Source organism: Diabrotica undecimpunctata, chromosome 2 (genome assembly GCF_040954645.1).
Source record: "Diabrotica undecimpunctata isolate CICGRU chromosome 2, icDiaUnde3, whole genome shotgun sequence".
Lineage (NCBI taxonomy): Eukaryota > Metazoa > Arthropoda > Insecta > Coleoptera > Chrysomelidae > Diabrotica > Diabrotica undecimpunctata.
Window position 1 is genome coordinate 31,347,169 of NC_092804.1, and position 14,260 is coordinate 31,361,428.

Consider the following 14,260-nt stretch of genomic DNA (forward strand, 5'->3'; position numbering starts at 1 on the left):
TTTTAAAGTTGCAGGTTCTTCCCCTAATCCTTGTCTGTGTCTGTGTTGTGATCACTTTCTTTACACCTGTCTGATTCTGGCTCGCTATCCAAATCAATATTTTCTTTTTCTACTTCATCATAGAGCTGTTATATTCTTTGAAATACTTTCAGATAATGATTTAGGTATTACTGAAATCTGAAATACAAGAGAAAAATATTAAAGGAGGGAACATTATTATACTTATATATAACAATAGGAATTAAAATACTCTATGTAAGTTTTGTAATACTTCACAAAAAATAGGAAAATAAATTTACTTGTCGAACTCACGAAAGTTACTGGAATAGTCGGTTAGAGTTTGACAGACCAAAAGTGCAAATAACTAGCGAACTATTATACACTAATGTAAACCCAGTTGTTCACTGTTGTTCGATATGTGGACGGAAAAGTAATGACGTGTTCAGCGCACTTCCACATAAAATAACCATTGAGGCATTAGAAATTAATTGTCGCTGGTCTCACAGGCCTCACCTGTCTTTTGGCTGACATTTTAAAAAGTAATGATCTTTTAAACAAACCAATATGTATTTGGAATTGTGATGAAATTGGAGTTCGACTTAATAATGAACCAAAAAAAGTTGTTGCATCTAAAGGCAGTAAAGATGTTCATGTTGTCACCAGTGCCGAGAAAGGAGAAACTATTAGCATGTTTCAATGTCGAGGGGCAATTTTTACCTCTTTACTGCATTTTTAAAGGAGTTTATGGCAAACCTCAATATTCAAAAGGCGCTCCATCTGGTACCGTAATTAGAATGAGGATAGAGAGTGCGTACATCAGCAATGAGTTATTTTTGGATTGGCTCACAACCCATTTTATATCTCATAAACCCCCAGGTATAAACCTACTCATACTTGATGGACATGCCTCTCACATGAGCAACGCCGACATGCTTCAGACAATGATATAATTCTTCTGTGTCTCCCCAGCCATACAACACATTACCTTCAGCCTTTGGACCAAGTAGTATTTAAGCCTTTTAAAACTTATTTTAAAGACGCCTGTTAGCAGTTAGTAACTAGATAAAGAGGGACTAGAAAAATTACAAGAGAGGACTTTTGTGAACTTTTACAGTCAGCTTCTTCTTGTTCTGCTACTGTTAAACTTGCAACTACAGCATTCCGGGCTACAGGTATCCATCCTCTCAAGTACTTCTACTTCTCAAGTGGACCATTCTTCTCCGGAATCAATTTTCTATCAATCTTCAATTTCCAAGCTTACAACTCCAAAAACTGATGACATAACACCAAACAAACTTTTGACTGAAACATCACCAATTCTATGTAGCTTAACAGCATCACGAGTCAAAAGAAAAATAAGTGCAATGAATATCACTGATCCAAATTATATCGAATCTAAAAGAAATAAAAAACTGGCAATCACGCAAAAGAAAAAAGTCACTGAGAATAAAAATAAAGAGATAACTCGCAAATATAATAACCTGAAAGGAAAAAGAAAAAAGATTGAATCTCCACCAATCTCGGAAGAAGACAACGGAAATGAAATGGAACTTCTTTCTGATAACGTGTCCGAAAGCGACGATGAATCATGCCTAAAGTGTTTTGAAATATATTCTAAAACCACATCCAAATCAGATTATATAATGTATCATCTGCCAAAAATGGCTGCACGAAACATGCACACTCTATCCACAAAAATGTATAAATTGTGGTCGTCAAGAAATGCGAACTAAAAATTTAAATGAAATGTCCATGTCATGTCAAATGAAATAAATAACTTTTTTTTTTTAATAAGCGCAAGCTCTCCTACCCTTGCGCGTAATCTTACCTACCCGGTTAGAAGAGATTACGCAAAAATATTTTTTTTTAGATCTCATGTTTTTTTTTAAATAAGAGTTTTGCATTTGAGGTACTTTAATTAGTATAGCTAACATCCCAAATAACCCCACGTAACACATTTTCACTTCGTTCGATTACAGTTACAGTGTATTCCGAACAAATGTTCTTCATAAAAACGCTTTATAATGCATTTATACAAATTAAATTAAACATATTATTGTGTATTTCTTTAAGTTAAGATTAATAGAAATCTTTAAATATTATTTCTAAGCGTATATAATAAAATATGTCCAGTGGCTGTAATGCCAGTGTACTCGGCAAAGTGATTCTAAAAAAGAACATACCTACCGCCTAAATATTTCGTGTTGGTATCATGTGACCTCACGGGCTATGACGCGGATGACGTGCAACGGTAAGTAAATTAGATGAAGTATATATGACTGTCTTTATTTGCTTCAGACATTATCAAAATTGCCAATAAAGCTTTTAGCTTATTTTTACTCATGTTAGAAATAATAGCACGGCTGGCATATTTTTAACATTGCATTATTTTAGTATTTGAGTGTAACATAGTACAACATAATATATCATCTGAAAAAAAAATGTAAGAAATATTTTTCAACTTTTGTGTAGTTTTATACATTTCCTTTGGGACCAGCTATAAAATGAATAAGATTTCTAGCTGCTGTTATTTTTGAATGAAGGTACTTTGTTTGACCACTTATGCCCGGTTATATCTTTTAGAGCCTTAATATTCCACGTATTTCTTCTGCATATTGTTCGCTTTCCACCAATATTGCTTTTATATCTGGATCCATTAAATTTACAGATGAACTGGTTACACTAAATGGGTGAAAAATTTTTGAATTGCCACTATTTTTTGAGTCATCTTCTTCATCTGATTCGTCCGACCTAAACTCCTAAGCATCTTCTTCTAACTCCTAATCACTTCCACTATCTTCAAAAGGTTCCTGCTCACTGTCTTCACCATTCATTGTACGCTGTATTTCATCGTTTATTTCATTTGCCGTTAAAGGTTTTTTGATGACATGGTGCTATAATTAAATAAAATAATATTTACTATAATTATAATAAAGAATTAGATAATGACTTACCAAAAACGTTACCGGCGTCCAAATTAAGTCTAGAGAAAAAAATAAACATACCCATTACCTGTAAAATGAAGACTAAAGAAACAGCTACTAAGGACTGTATGGGCATAAGAAACACGATTGCACTTGAACTGCGACGATAACCAAAGAGCGTAGTAATTTTTGATAGTCCAAATTTTTAGGGTTAAATGTAAGAACCAGTACTTGGAACCAATTCCATAGAATTATTATATTATTTATAAGTTAACCACGAAAATTGTCTTTAAATTTAAATGCTCTGGAAGGCCAAAGAAGGAAAACATTATCAATTTTAAACACTTTAAAATGTGTATAACATAAGTAAATAATACAACATTAATGAAAATGACACAAAGTTGTTTAAATCGGTAAATAAAAGAAAAAAATGCGAGAAGAAAATTATTTAGATATAGTAAAAAAAATGATGTATAATACTACTATCTATATCATAGCAAATAATAATGACAAACTTAATATGTTTACAAAAAACAAACAGAAAGTTTATAAATAGAAATCTTGTCAAGTTAAAAAGAGAAAGTGTACATGATTTTTGAATGTTCCAAGAATGAAATAAAAAAAGTAAACAGCAGTTTCTCCTTTTCTAATTGATAAAAAGCCTTTAAATTGACGTAACACAGCAACTTTTGAAAAAGAGATACGTATCTCAAGTAAACATAAAACGTAAGATGAAAATTTCGGGCAGATAATTTCCTGGTATGTGCCGGCATCCTCATTGATCATACATTTTCCGTTTCCAGTATATTTACCAAGTGCCTTTATCGCATTCCAGTTATCACAAACACCTATTAACCGCTCTTCGCTTGCACTTGTCATTGATCCCGATTCGGAGCACTCTAGATAGAGAGTTGCTCATTACTCACACCCTGGAGTTCTCATTTCCCTTCTCTTCGCAAGGACAGATCCAAACGGGACGGACTAGGCGCCACATTCAATTGTCTAAAAAAATAATAACAAAAATTAGACAACATACAGTTTGTATCTATGGGGCAATTTTTTTTCAGCTTATATATTATTATAATCATATTATTATAATCAGAATATAAAAATTTTAATAAACTCTTAATCCAGAATTCCTAAAATTTAATTTAACAAATTTAAAAATTCTAGCCAAGCTATGTAACACCATTTTGACGTAAAAATCTTATACAGGTTTTTAGTCTAGTCATCAGAGATTTGACCCCTAAAAATCATACGAATAAGCTAAATTTTGCCGAGAATATTAACTGTAGGACCCCAAAAAAGATGCAAAAAAGTTTACCACTTCAATTCTCGGGCTTCTTCCTAAAATCCCCCTCGTAGCGGGGTAAAAACGCGAAAAATTAATTTACTAAGAGTCTGTACGCCGTAGAAAAAAATGTTTTAAGAAAAAAATGTAGCTGAGATAATTTTAACCAAAAATGTTTTTGGGTAAAATAAACTGTTCTTTCCGAAACAATGATTGACGTGACCGGCGATTTTGAATGTCATTCCGCGCGCGAAATCAACGTTATTAAAATTTGTATCAACTTGACGGTAAAAAACGATATCTTTTAATCAGAGAGTACTATCGACAAAAATCGACAAAAATGCGTTTTAAATGTGAAGACAGCAGCTTTCGTATGCAATTTTTATATTATACCGCAAATGAAGTCAGTTTGTATAAAGCTGTCCAATAAATAAATTTTTCGCGATTTTTGCCATTTTTTACGATTCTCGTGAGATCAATAAAATTAATTATTTTTATTGACCGGTCGTAGTAAAATTTTCATTGTTGAAGACCATTCTTCAAAACCTACAACATGAAAATTTGATTTTGATTATTGGCAACAAATATGAGGCATTTGAAATAGGACCAAAAACGTAGTATTTAAACTTTTACATTATAAACAATCGCACGTCACGGCAAATGCCTACAAGAAGAAGGTTTTCGATGTAATTTATAGCAGAATATAAATACTTTTGAAAAATGTACTAGTGTAATTAAAACACAGCAGTTTCAAACGTTTTAGTTCGTTTGTAATGTGAAGGTCTAAATTCATCGTTTTTAAGCATATTTTAAATGCCTCACATTTCTTGTCAAAACTTTAAACTAAAATTTCATGCTATAGGTTTTGAAGCTTAGGTTTTAGTTATTAAAAGTTCATAGTGACCTGTCAATGAAAGAGATACATTTTATTGATCTCATGAGAATCACAAAAAATGGCAAAAATCGCGCGCCTGTTATTTATTTAAGACCTTTATAAAAACTTTTTTTTATTTTTTGCGGCAAAATAAAAAATTATATTTGAAAGCTGCACTTCTTTACCTTTAGAACGCATTTTAATTTTTGTAAATGGGATACTTGGATTAAAAGGTATTGAATTTTTACCGTCAAGCTGATACAAATTTTATTAGAATTGATTTAGAAGGCGTAACTGACATTCAAAATTGCCGATCGGTTCAATCGTTGTTTCTGAGAACAGTTCATTCTACATAAAAAATGTTAATAAACGTTTTTGTTTAAATTTATCTTAGCTACATTTTTTATTTGAAACATTTTTTTTCTATTTTTTCCCCCTATAAGTGAGGGTTTTAGGGGAAAGCTCGGGTTTTAAAGTGGTAAACTTTTTTGCATCTTTTTAAGCGTCCTAAAATTGACATTTTCGGTTCAGTGGCATTTTCAGCTAACAACAGTACTTGTCGAATTAGTAACTCTAGAGGTATTTAGTACATAGCCCTCAATTCTCTGAGGCTTCAACTTATATTATTCAAGATATATTAAAAGAATTTCATCGTTACATGAAAAATTGTTATCAATTGTTATTAAAATTTTTATTTGTATTTTTTATAAAACTTTGATCATTTTTATGTCAAGCGCTTGTAAGTAAGATCACTGAAAAGATGGCGAAAAAACACAATTTAAAAAAAAGAACCTTCTATGACCAAAAGGAACCAAAACAGCATTTTTTATTAAAATCATATTTCTATTGTTTATTAACATTTATTAACAAGAGCTGGAAATTGAACATATTATAAGTGAAGATCTAGATCTTATGATACAATTTATAGACGGCATATACAGAGAAGTTGGAAGGGAGAATTTTCCGAGCTCCGTTTTTTAAAATGGAACTTTAAATTGAACCGCGATGAAAAAATTTGCAATATATCGCCTTGTATAACACACAGAACACACATGTGTTAACAAGTGTGATAATATTATACTCTTATCGTCCAAATTACGCCTATTGATTTAACAAAAGATGTTTTTATACGATCATTGGCCGTATAAAAGACCGAGCGGAAACCCACTCGAGGCAAAAGAAGACCAAGACGAAAAAAAAAATTGTTGATATATGCAAAACCAATTATCAACCTCACCCGCTTTGTCATTAACGACAAATCAAAACAAATCCACAAAATTTTCATTCCCTAAAGAGGAGCGAAACCTAAAAGAGGGAACTCTCTCTGTTAGATTATTGTACAAATGTTGTTGATTTCCACCAAGGCATTATTTGTGTGTTAAACAAAGAATACATACTTACTCACTCCCTACTGGAAGAGGTGCGCTAAATCTCTTCTGTTCGATCGGTTTGGTAAGTCGAACGAAATCAATAATTCCCGTCCTATGGGTAGCTACATGCGCTAAATGTAGCTACCTAACGAATATTTTGCCTACCACATAGGGTATAATTATAGGGGGTTTGAAAACTGGGGACAAAAACTACTAGGGGTGGAAATAGGGCAAGCAAAATAAACGATACTGTGCGAACGGCACTCAAGGCTTATTTGGAGAGCTGGGTCGTGGATAAGTTGATAGCAAGGGGTTGGATTGGGGCAACAACAAAGAAAGATTGAAACAAATGGATAGTTACATAAATCTCCTGGACAAATGGGTAAATAAAAACAACAAGAAAGACCTCTAGCTATTTGAAATAATTACGCCCGCTTCGAAGAATCCTAATCTTGCTGGATAAAGGAAAAAAGGCTCTTCTTTTTTAAAATAAAGAAGACAAACAGGGGTAAGGAGATTTTTATAAAATAAACAAAATGGTTCAGAGAGATAAATTAAACATTTATTGTGTCTCACCACAAAAATTACAAAAATACAGATAATACATAAAGACTATATTGATAGTCACAAAAGTAAATATAAAAATAACAAAGAAAAACTTATATGTGTCCTATTCGTTTAAAAGTGAGAATTGCTATGTAACTTACAAATGTTATTGGGCTATTAACTGTGGCAAATAAACAATTATTACAAGTAAAGAATCATCTTTTTAAATAATGAAAGCAATTATTATTTTTTTTTAAATGTCTATCTTAACTTAAAATTTAAACACAGAAAAAGTTACCTGAACCTCACTAAATCTCACTCTGCATAATGTCTGGGGTCGGGAACTGGATACAATAAAACCTCTGGAGGCAGATCTGGGATGACGACTAGGGACAAGAAGATGAGGGTGGAAGCCAGCGCCGGCTGGAACACAAATCTCGAAAACTGGTCTCCTTTAAAGACTGAAACAGGGACAGCACAACGGCAACATGAGGCCATTTTCAAAAATTGTTGTAAAACTGCTCAACACTACACATTTAACTGCTACTGTCACTTTATACTACATTTCCATGACAAAAAAAGGAAAACGAAAAGATTACGAATTTGAAAATAAATTCGGACTCCAACAAATTAAACACGCCTTAATCAGCGGCCGGCTTTACCGAGAGTGAACACTTACTTTCAAAATTCATTCGCACAATCTTGGTATAAACAAAACATATAAACTGGAATATTTATTTGAAACGCAGAATATCCTTAAAGCGGTTTCGATCAAAGAAAAATATCAAAGAATTTGCGTCCGTTATATAAACAAACTTTAAAATGGTTTACATTAAATCTAGCGACGCAAATAAAAGGAAATAGAAAGATTTGGTGTTTTAACTTGTACGAAAGGAAACAGAAATACACTAAGATTATTCTTTGATATTTTAAATATATACGAGGGGATTTCAAAACATATCCAAAGAATTTTCTAATGCTACAACTTCCTATACCGTCTTGTGTTGAATCAGACATTCCTTCTGGTAGACATTCATTTCGCGCTGAGAAATTAATGTAACTCCTCATTAATTCCCCCAAGTGTCAACTTTTTATTCACGGGCCAAACCGTTATCACACTATCTTTAAAAACGACTTATTTTTTGAGAAGTCTTTATACTCTCTGAATAAATTATTTTATTATAAATTTTGAAACGAATCTTTTTGTACTTTACATATAGAGTTAATAATAGTTACTATATATTCATATAAATAATATACAATAATCAATAAAACTTAAATATTTTTTTTACAAAATAATAGTACAATTCAGCTTTTTTATGAAAAAATTTAACTAATTAATTTTTCCAGGATTTTTCGGGGGGTGAAAATAGTATAGTTCTTATTATATTACCGAGCTACTGCGATTTAAAAACAATAATTAGACTTCTGCGTGCCATACAAACCAAGATATTGCAAATTTTTTTCAACTTACTACAATTTGAACTTTCATTCTAATAAAAAATGGAGCTCGCACAGGCAGTATTTTATGAATGCCATGGTACCTTTTTACTGCTTTTCGATAAATGCCATTTATAAAATGGATCTTAAAATTTTTATCTTTGTTTATAATCTCTTCAATTTTTAGCTCATAATGTTAATAATCAATAAAAATGAAATTAAAAAAAATTGCCATCTTGGTTTGCATTGGTCATAAAATATTATTTGTGGTGTGTGTATTAACAGAAGATGTGTTTTTTTACCACTTTTTCAGCTGCGTGACATGAAAAATATTAGTTAATATAAATGTTTATAGCTAAAAAGTCAGACATTTTTTAAATGGTTTTTAACACTTTTGACGAAATGTTGAAATTATTTTAATACATCTTAAAACTAAAGCCTCAAAAAATCGATTTCTATCTGCTTAATACCCCTGAAGTTACTCATTGGACAAGAACAGTTATTTAAATAATCACTCTCCAAAATAAACAAATTGAATAAAAATTTCAAATATAAAGAAATTATTTTAGTCCTTTTACTATTACACCTAATTAGGGATGTAATGGATTTATGGATGAGAAAACTGGAATCTTTTGAGATGTGGCTTTTTAGGAGAATTTTGAAGATACCATCGACCGATCATATTATGAACGAGATGGTGTTGTACAGAATGGGGAGAGATAGAGAACTTTTGACCACCATTAAAAGGCGAAAGACAGCATATTTGGGGCACATACGTAGAAATGATTGAGGGGTAAAAACAACAACATTGAGGGGGTAAACAACTTTATATACTTGGGATCCCTAGTCACGTCTGACAATAACGTTACGGAGGAAGTGAAGAGACGAATATCGATTGCAAATAAATGTTACCATGGCTTAATTAGCAACTAAGATCAGATAATGTCGCAAGAAAAACAAAATGCCAAATATATAAAACCCTAATAAGACCGGTATTCACATATGGCTCAGAAACCTAATCACTCACTAAAAGAGAGGAAACGTTGTTAGCCACTTTCGAAAGAAAAATCTTGCGACACATATATAAGGGCACAAAAGAAAACGAAATATGGCGAAGAAGATACAACTCTAAACTATACAAAATATACCAGGATCCGAATATTATAACATTTGTTAAAATAGGACGGCTGCGTTGGATAGGACATGTAGAAAGAATGGAAGAAGGCGAAATACCAAACAAAATATTCAAACAGATGCCAGTAGGAAGAAGAACAAGAGGAAGACCGAAGCTGAGATACTTTGAACAAATAGAAAATTATATAACAACCTTAAAAATAAAAAACTGGAGAAAAAAAGCACGAAACAGATCAGAATGGAGAAGAATCCTGGAATAGGCCAAGACCCAAAAAGAACTGTCGAGCCAGTGATGATGAGAATGACTTAGAAATGATAAGTACAGAGTTGTTGCAGCTTATTATGAACGGTAAAATCAAAGGAAAAAGGGGTCCTGGTAGACGACAAATATCCTGAAGGTATTTTCTTGTGGCATTTTAAAGTAATTACTATTTAAATGGGAAAAAGCCACAATTAAAGGTTAAATATCCTGGCTGAAAAACATTCGCGACTGGACCGGATTAAACACACAGACGCTCTTAAGAAAAGCAGAAGATAGAGACGAATTTGCAATGGTTATAGCCAACCTTCATTAGTGGAGACGGCACTAGCAGAAGAAGATGGATGTAATTGTCGAAGATGTATGCAGATGATGTGCTATTAATAGCTCAAATCAAAGACGAATTACAAACTACGTTTCACAAGTTTAATATGACCGCTAGGAAATTAAATTCAATGTAGAACAACTACACTTCTCAACAATTGAAGTGGATATTATGAAAATGTGTATTTCATTTTTTGTTCATAAAGTCAAATAGAAAAATTTAGTGATATAAATATAGATTTATTTTTACTTCGTATTTTCATACAGATGAACCGAAAGAAAGAAATTCTTTAAGAAAAAAAAAATAGAAAATAAACAAAAATTGTAAAATTAACAACCTAAAATTTGTATTCCTGCTCAATTTCTAATATCCCGAAAGGAAAAATTAATAGTGTGTGGGTCCACCTCTGTCGCCTTAGTGCTCTAACTCTATTTAGAAGACCTCTTATTAAATTATTGATGAACTGCTGCGGTATACGTTCCCTAATCGCGCGTAATGTATTGGCCAACTGATCTAAGGTTTGGGGCGGTTAAAGGAGCCTGGTTTGTTGCCTAGACATTTCGGCCCAAATATTTTCAATGCAATTTATATCAGGTGAACACGGTGGCCACTCCATTCTTGTAATGCCGTGAGCTTCTATACACTTGTTGACAATTCTCGCACGGTGGGGGCGAGCATTATCATCAATCAGAACAAATTGTTCGCCTATTGCACCAAAAAATGGAACAACTATCGGTACTATGACTCTGTCTCGATATCGTGTAGCAGTCATTGTCTCATTAATTAAGACGACTAAGTCCGTGCGACCGTCAAAACATATGCCTCCCCACACGCAAACGGATCCACCTCCAAAAAGAGTGGTCGGGACTCTCAGATTTTCATTATAACGCTGTTCTCTTTTCCTCCACACAAATATTAGGCTATCATTCGTATACAAACAAAATCTGGACTAGTCAGTAAATAGACAATTCCTCCAATTTTCGAAATTCCACTGATAGTGTTCCATCGCCCAGCGATATCTGCATGCACGCTGCTCCCTAGTTAGTCGTGGATGGGTAGCGCGCCGTCTAGCCCTTAAATTGGATGCATGTAACCGTCTTCTGACAGTTTGACTGGAAATCGCTCGTCGAGTAGCATGGCTGAAGATACTGTTAATTCTGGAAGCCGTGAATGTTGGGTTTCTTCTTGCCGTCAGAACTACAAAACGATCTTGCCGACGAGTTGTAGATCGTTCTCTTCCTCCTTCATGCCTGTATGTTGCAGATCCAGTTGCTACATACCGATTCCATGCACGACTTATAACACTTTGCGACGCATTTAGCCTCATAGCAACCTCTTGTTGAGTTATGCCTTGTTGGATCCAACGAACTAATTGCTCGAGCTGCACTAGTTCTAAACGTCTTTGCGGCATAATGTTTTTGCGATAAGTAGATTTCTTGACTTATTGACAACTATTAAACCCAACACAAGCACTTGTATACGAATGATATATTCATGATTGGAACAACATGTCTCTCTTTGTACAAGATAAGGGCCGATAAGAATAGGGAGAAAAAAACCACATGCAAAAATATTGGCAATAAAGATAGCATATAGAGTATAGTACAGGCAATTATTTTAAAAATAATTTTATATGTTAATTTTAGGAATTTTAAAATTATCCACTTCAATTGTTGAGTAGTGTATATGGACAGAATGTTTGAGCACAGAGTAGTTAAAACAAAGACATATCATTCTACAGTGAAACGACCATTTGATCAATTCAATCAACAATCTTTGAAACGCACTTTAAAAAACATAAAGACTATATTACATAAAAAGAAACTGTTTTTAGTGCTCTGTTGAAATATACTCAATAGAATATATTTTACGACTTTTTAATTATCATTATTGACAATTTTTGGTTATTGTATACCATTGATCAGTAGTTTATAATTAAATAACTTGTCTACTATTTGTTTAAAATTAAAGTATAATTTTTACGAATTTAAAGATATGAAAAAGTATGTAGTCGCATGGTAAATAATAAAGAAAATTTTTAATGAAGTAAATTTAGCTGAATCCGATACTGTACATTCATTGAAGGAGCCCAGTATTTAACGTCGAACTTCAAGGCGAGGGGTTCGAAACGTCGTCTCCTCTGCCGGCCCGCTTATCTCCTTTGATTATATTACACCTAACCTCAATAACTGAACACAATTTATAATGCTTTCCCCGATATCGATATCACTGATGTCTATAAATATGTCTATTCGCTGAAATTAGAAAGACGTACACCTTTTTATCTCAGTTACAGCAAAAATATAAAAAATAATTATAACCAAAAAGTTTACCTGTTTAGCACTACTTATAATTGTGTCTAAAATAAGCATAACAATATAATATATTAAAGTAATATTATATTCAAGTAATATCGTTACACAAAAATCCATTAATGACAGCAATAATTGGATGGCTGAAACAACGTAATTAGAAAAAAAATGCTGGTATTACAAAGAATATAGTACAAGGACAAAATATATTTTATAGAGTTGGTAATAACATAATACACAAAAGATATAAAAATTCAATTTTTTGAATTTTTATATCTTTTTATATTAATAAATTTTGACGACTGTCGGTATGTTGAGATGATCACCTTTACAAGCATTTACATATGTATTTTAAACTTCCCAGCGGTTTTACAGTCACACCAGTGTGTAAAATTGGTTGCCTATATTATATTCTACATAAGTGTCTAACCAGTTTAAAACCGATTTGATTGAATCACATTGACTGGATAACATAATTAGTCAAGCTCACATTTTAAGCAGACGTTCGGTGTTGACAGAGCGACATATTTTAATTGTTTAATTTTAATTAATTACAAAAATTAGGGGTAGTTGATATTTTGAAGTTATACTTCTATACGCGCGTTCGACGCAATAATGTTCGATTAAAATTTGTACGGGAGTGAATCGGCAAAATCATTACATATGTAAGATATAGGTAAGAGAGAGACAGAAGATATATTTTCTCTCTCGAGAATAGAAATGTTCCTTTTGTAAATATATTTAATATTTATTAATATTATTATTATTTTATATTAATTCGGTAGATATATGCATTTGGCCAGTCATAAAGTCTTTTACACATAAATATTCTTCCTGGAACTTCTATGATTCGTAATAACCTTTCCATTTTTGGAATACAATAAATAAATAAACACAAACACAAAATACAAGCAAAAAACTGACATCTTAATAATGTTCTTGTCAAATAATGACATTGATTAGCCACCTTATTATTTAAGGTTACTGGTCGAATGAGTTGAAGCGCGGTATTTAGAACCAGAAGTCGCGAGTTCGATCCCAAAGAGGTAATATATAATATTTTTTTAATTATTATGTTCTGATTTTTGTTACTTTGGTTTTAAAAATCAAAGAATTGAAAAATCATAATATCTTTTTTAATATTGTTTCGATAATTTTATACAATATTTAATTTTCCAAACTATTTTATTTATCATTGAATATTTAGTACATATAGTAGTCATGGGCGTAGAAATGAATGAGACAAATATAATGATTGTTATTTTAAATTTATTTTAAGTATATGTTTATATGTATGGAAATAAATCTCAAAAAAGGTCGATTTTATTTTTAAATTAAGATTTTTTGGCATATAAGTATATGATACTAGTGACGTTATCCATCTGGAAAGAAAGAGTTATTCTTTCAACGAGAGTTAATTTAATAAGATTTTCACAATTTAGTGGGGATTTTAAAACGGTGCCACAAAGAATCAAAAAAAGCCAGGGACCTAATGGTTTATACAAGTGCTTTCAAATAAAATATTAATTTCTCCATGGTCCCATTTAAAAGTATCCTACAAAATGGCGCCAAGACGCTATTAATAAAACTGAGGCTTAGTTCAGTTACCTAAAAATTTAGTAATTCAAGTTTTAAGGTTCAGAAAAGAGTTGTTTGGGTTATTTCGTTTTTTTTTCCACGTTGGCATATTGAATCAACTCATTCATTTTCGCTAGAATATTATGTTGAATATGTTGGAATTATCTCCACAATTTATTTTTTTATACCCTATTAATATTTATTAAT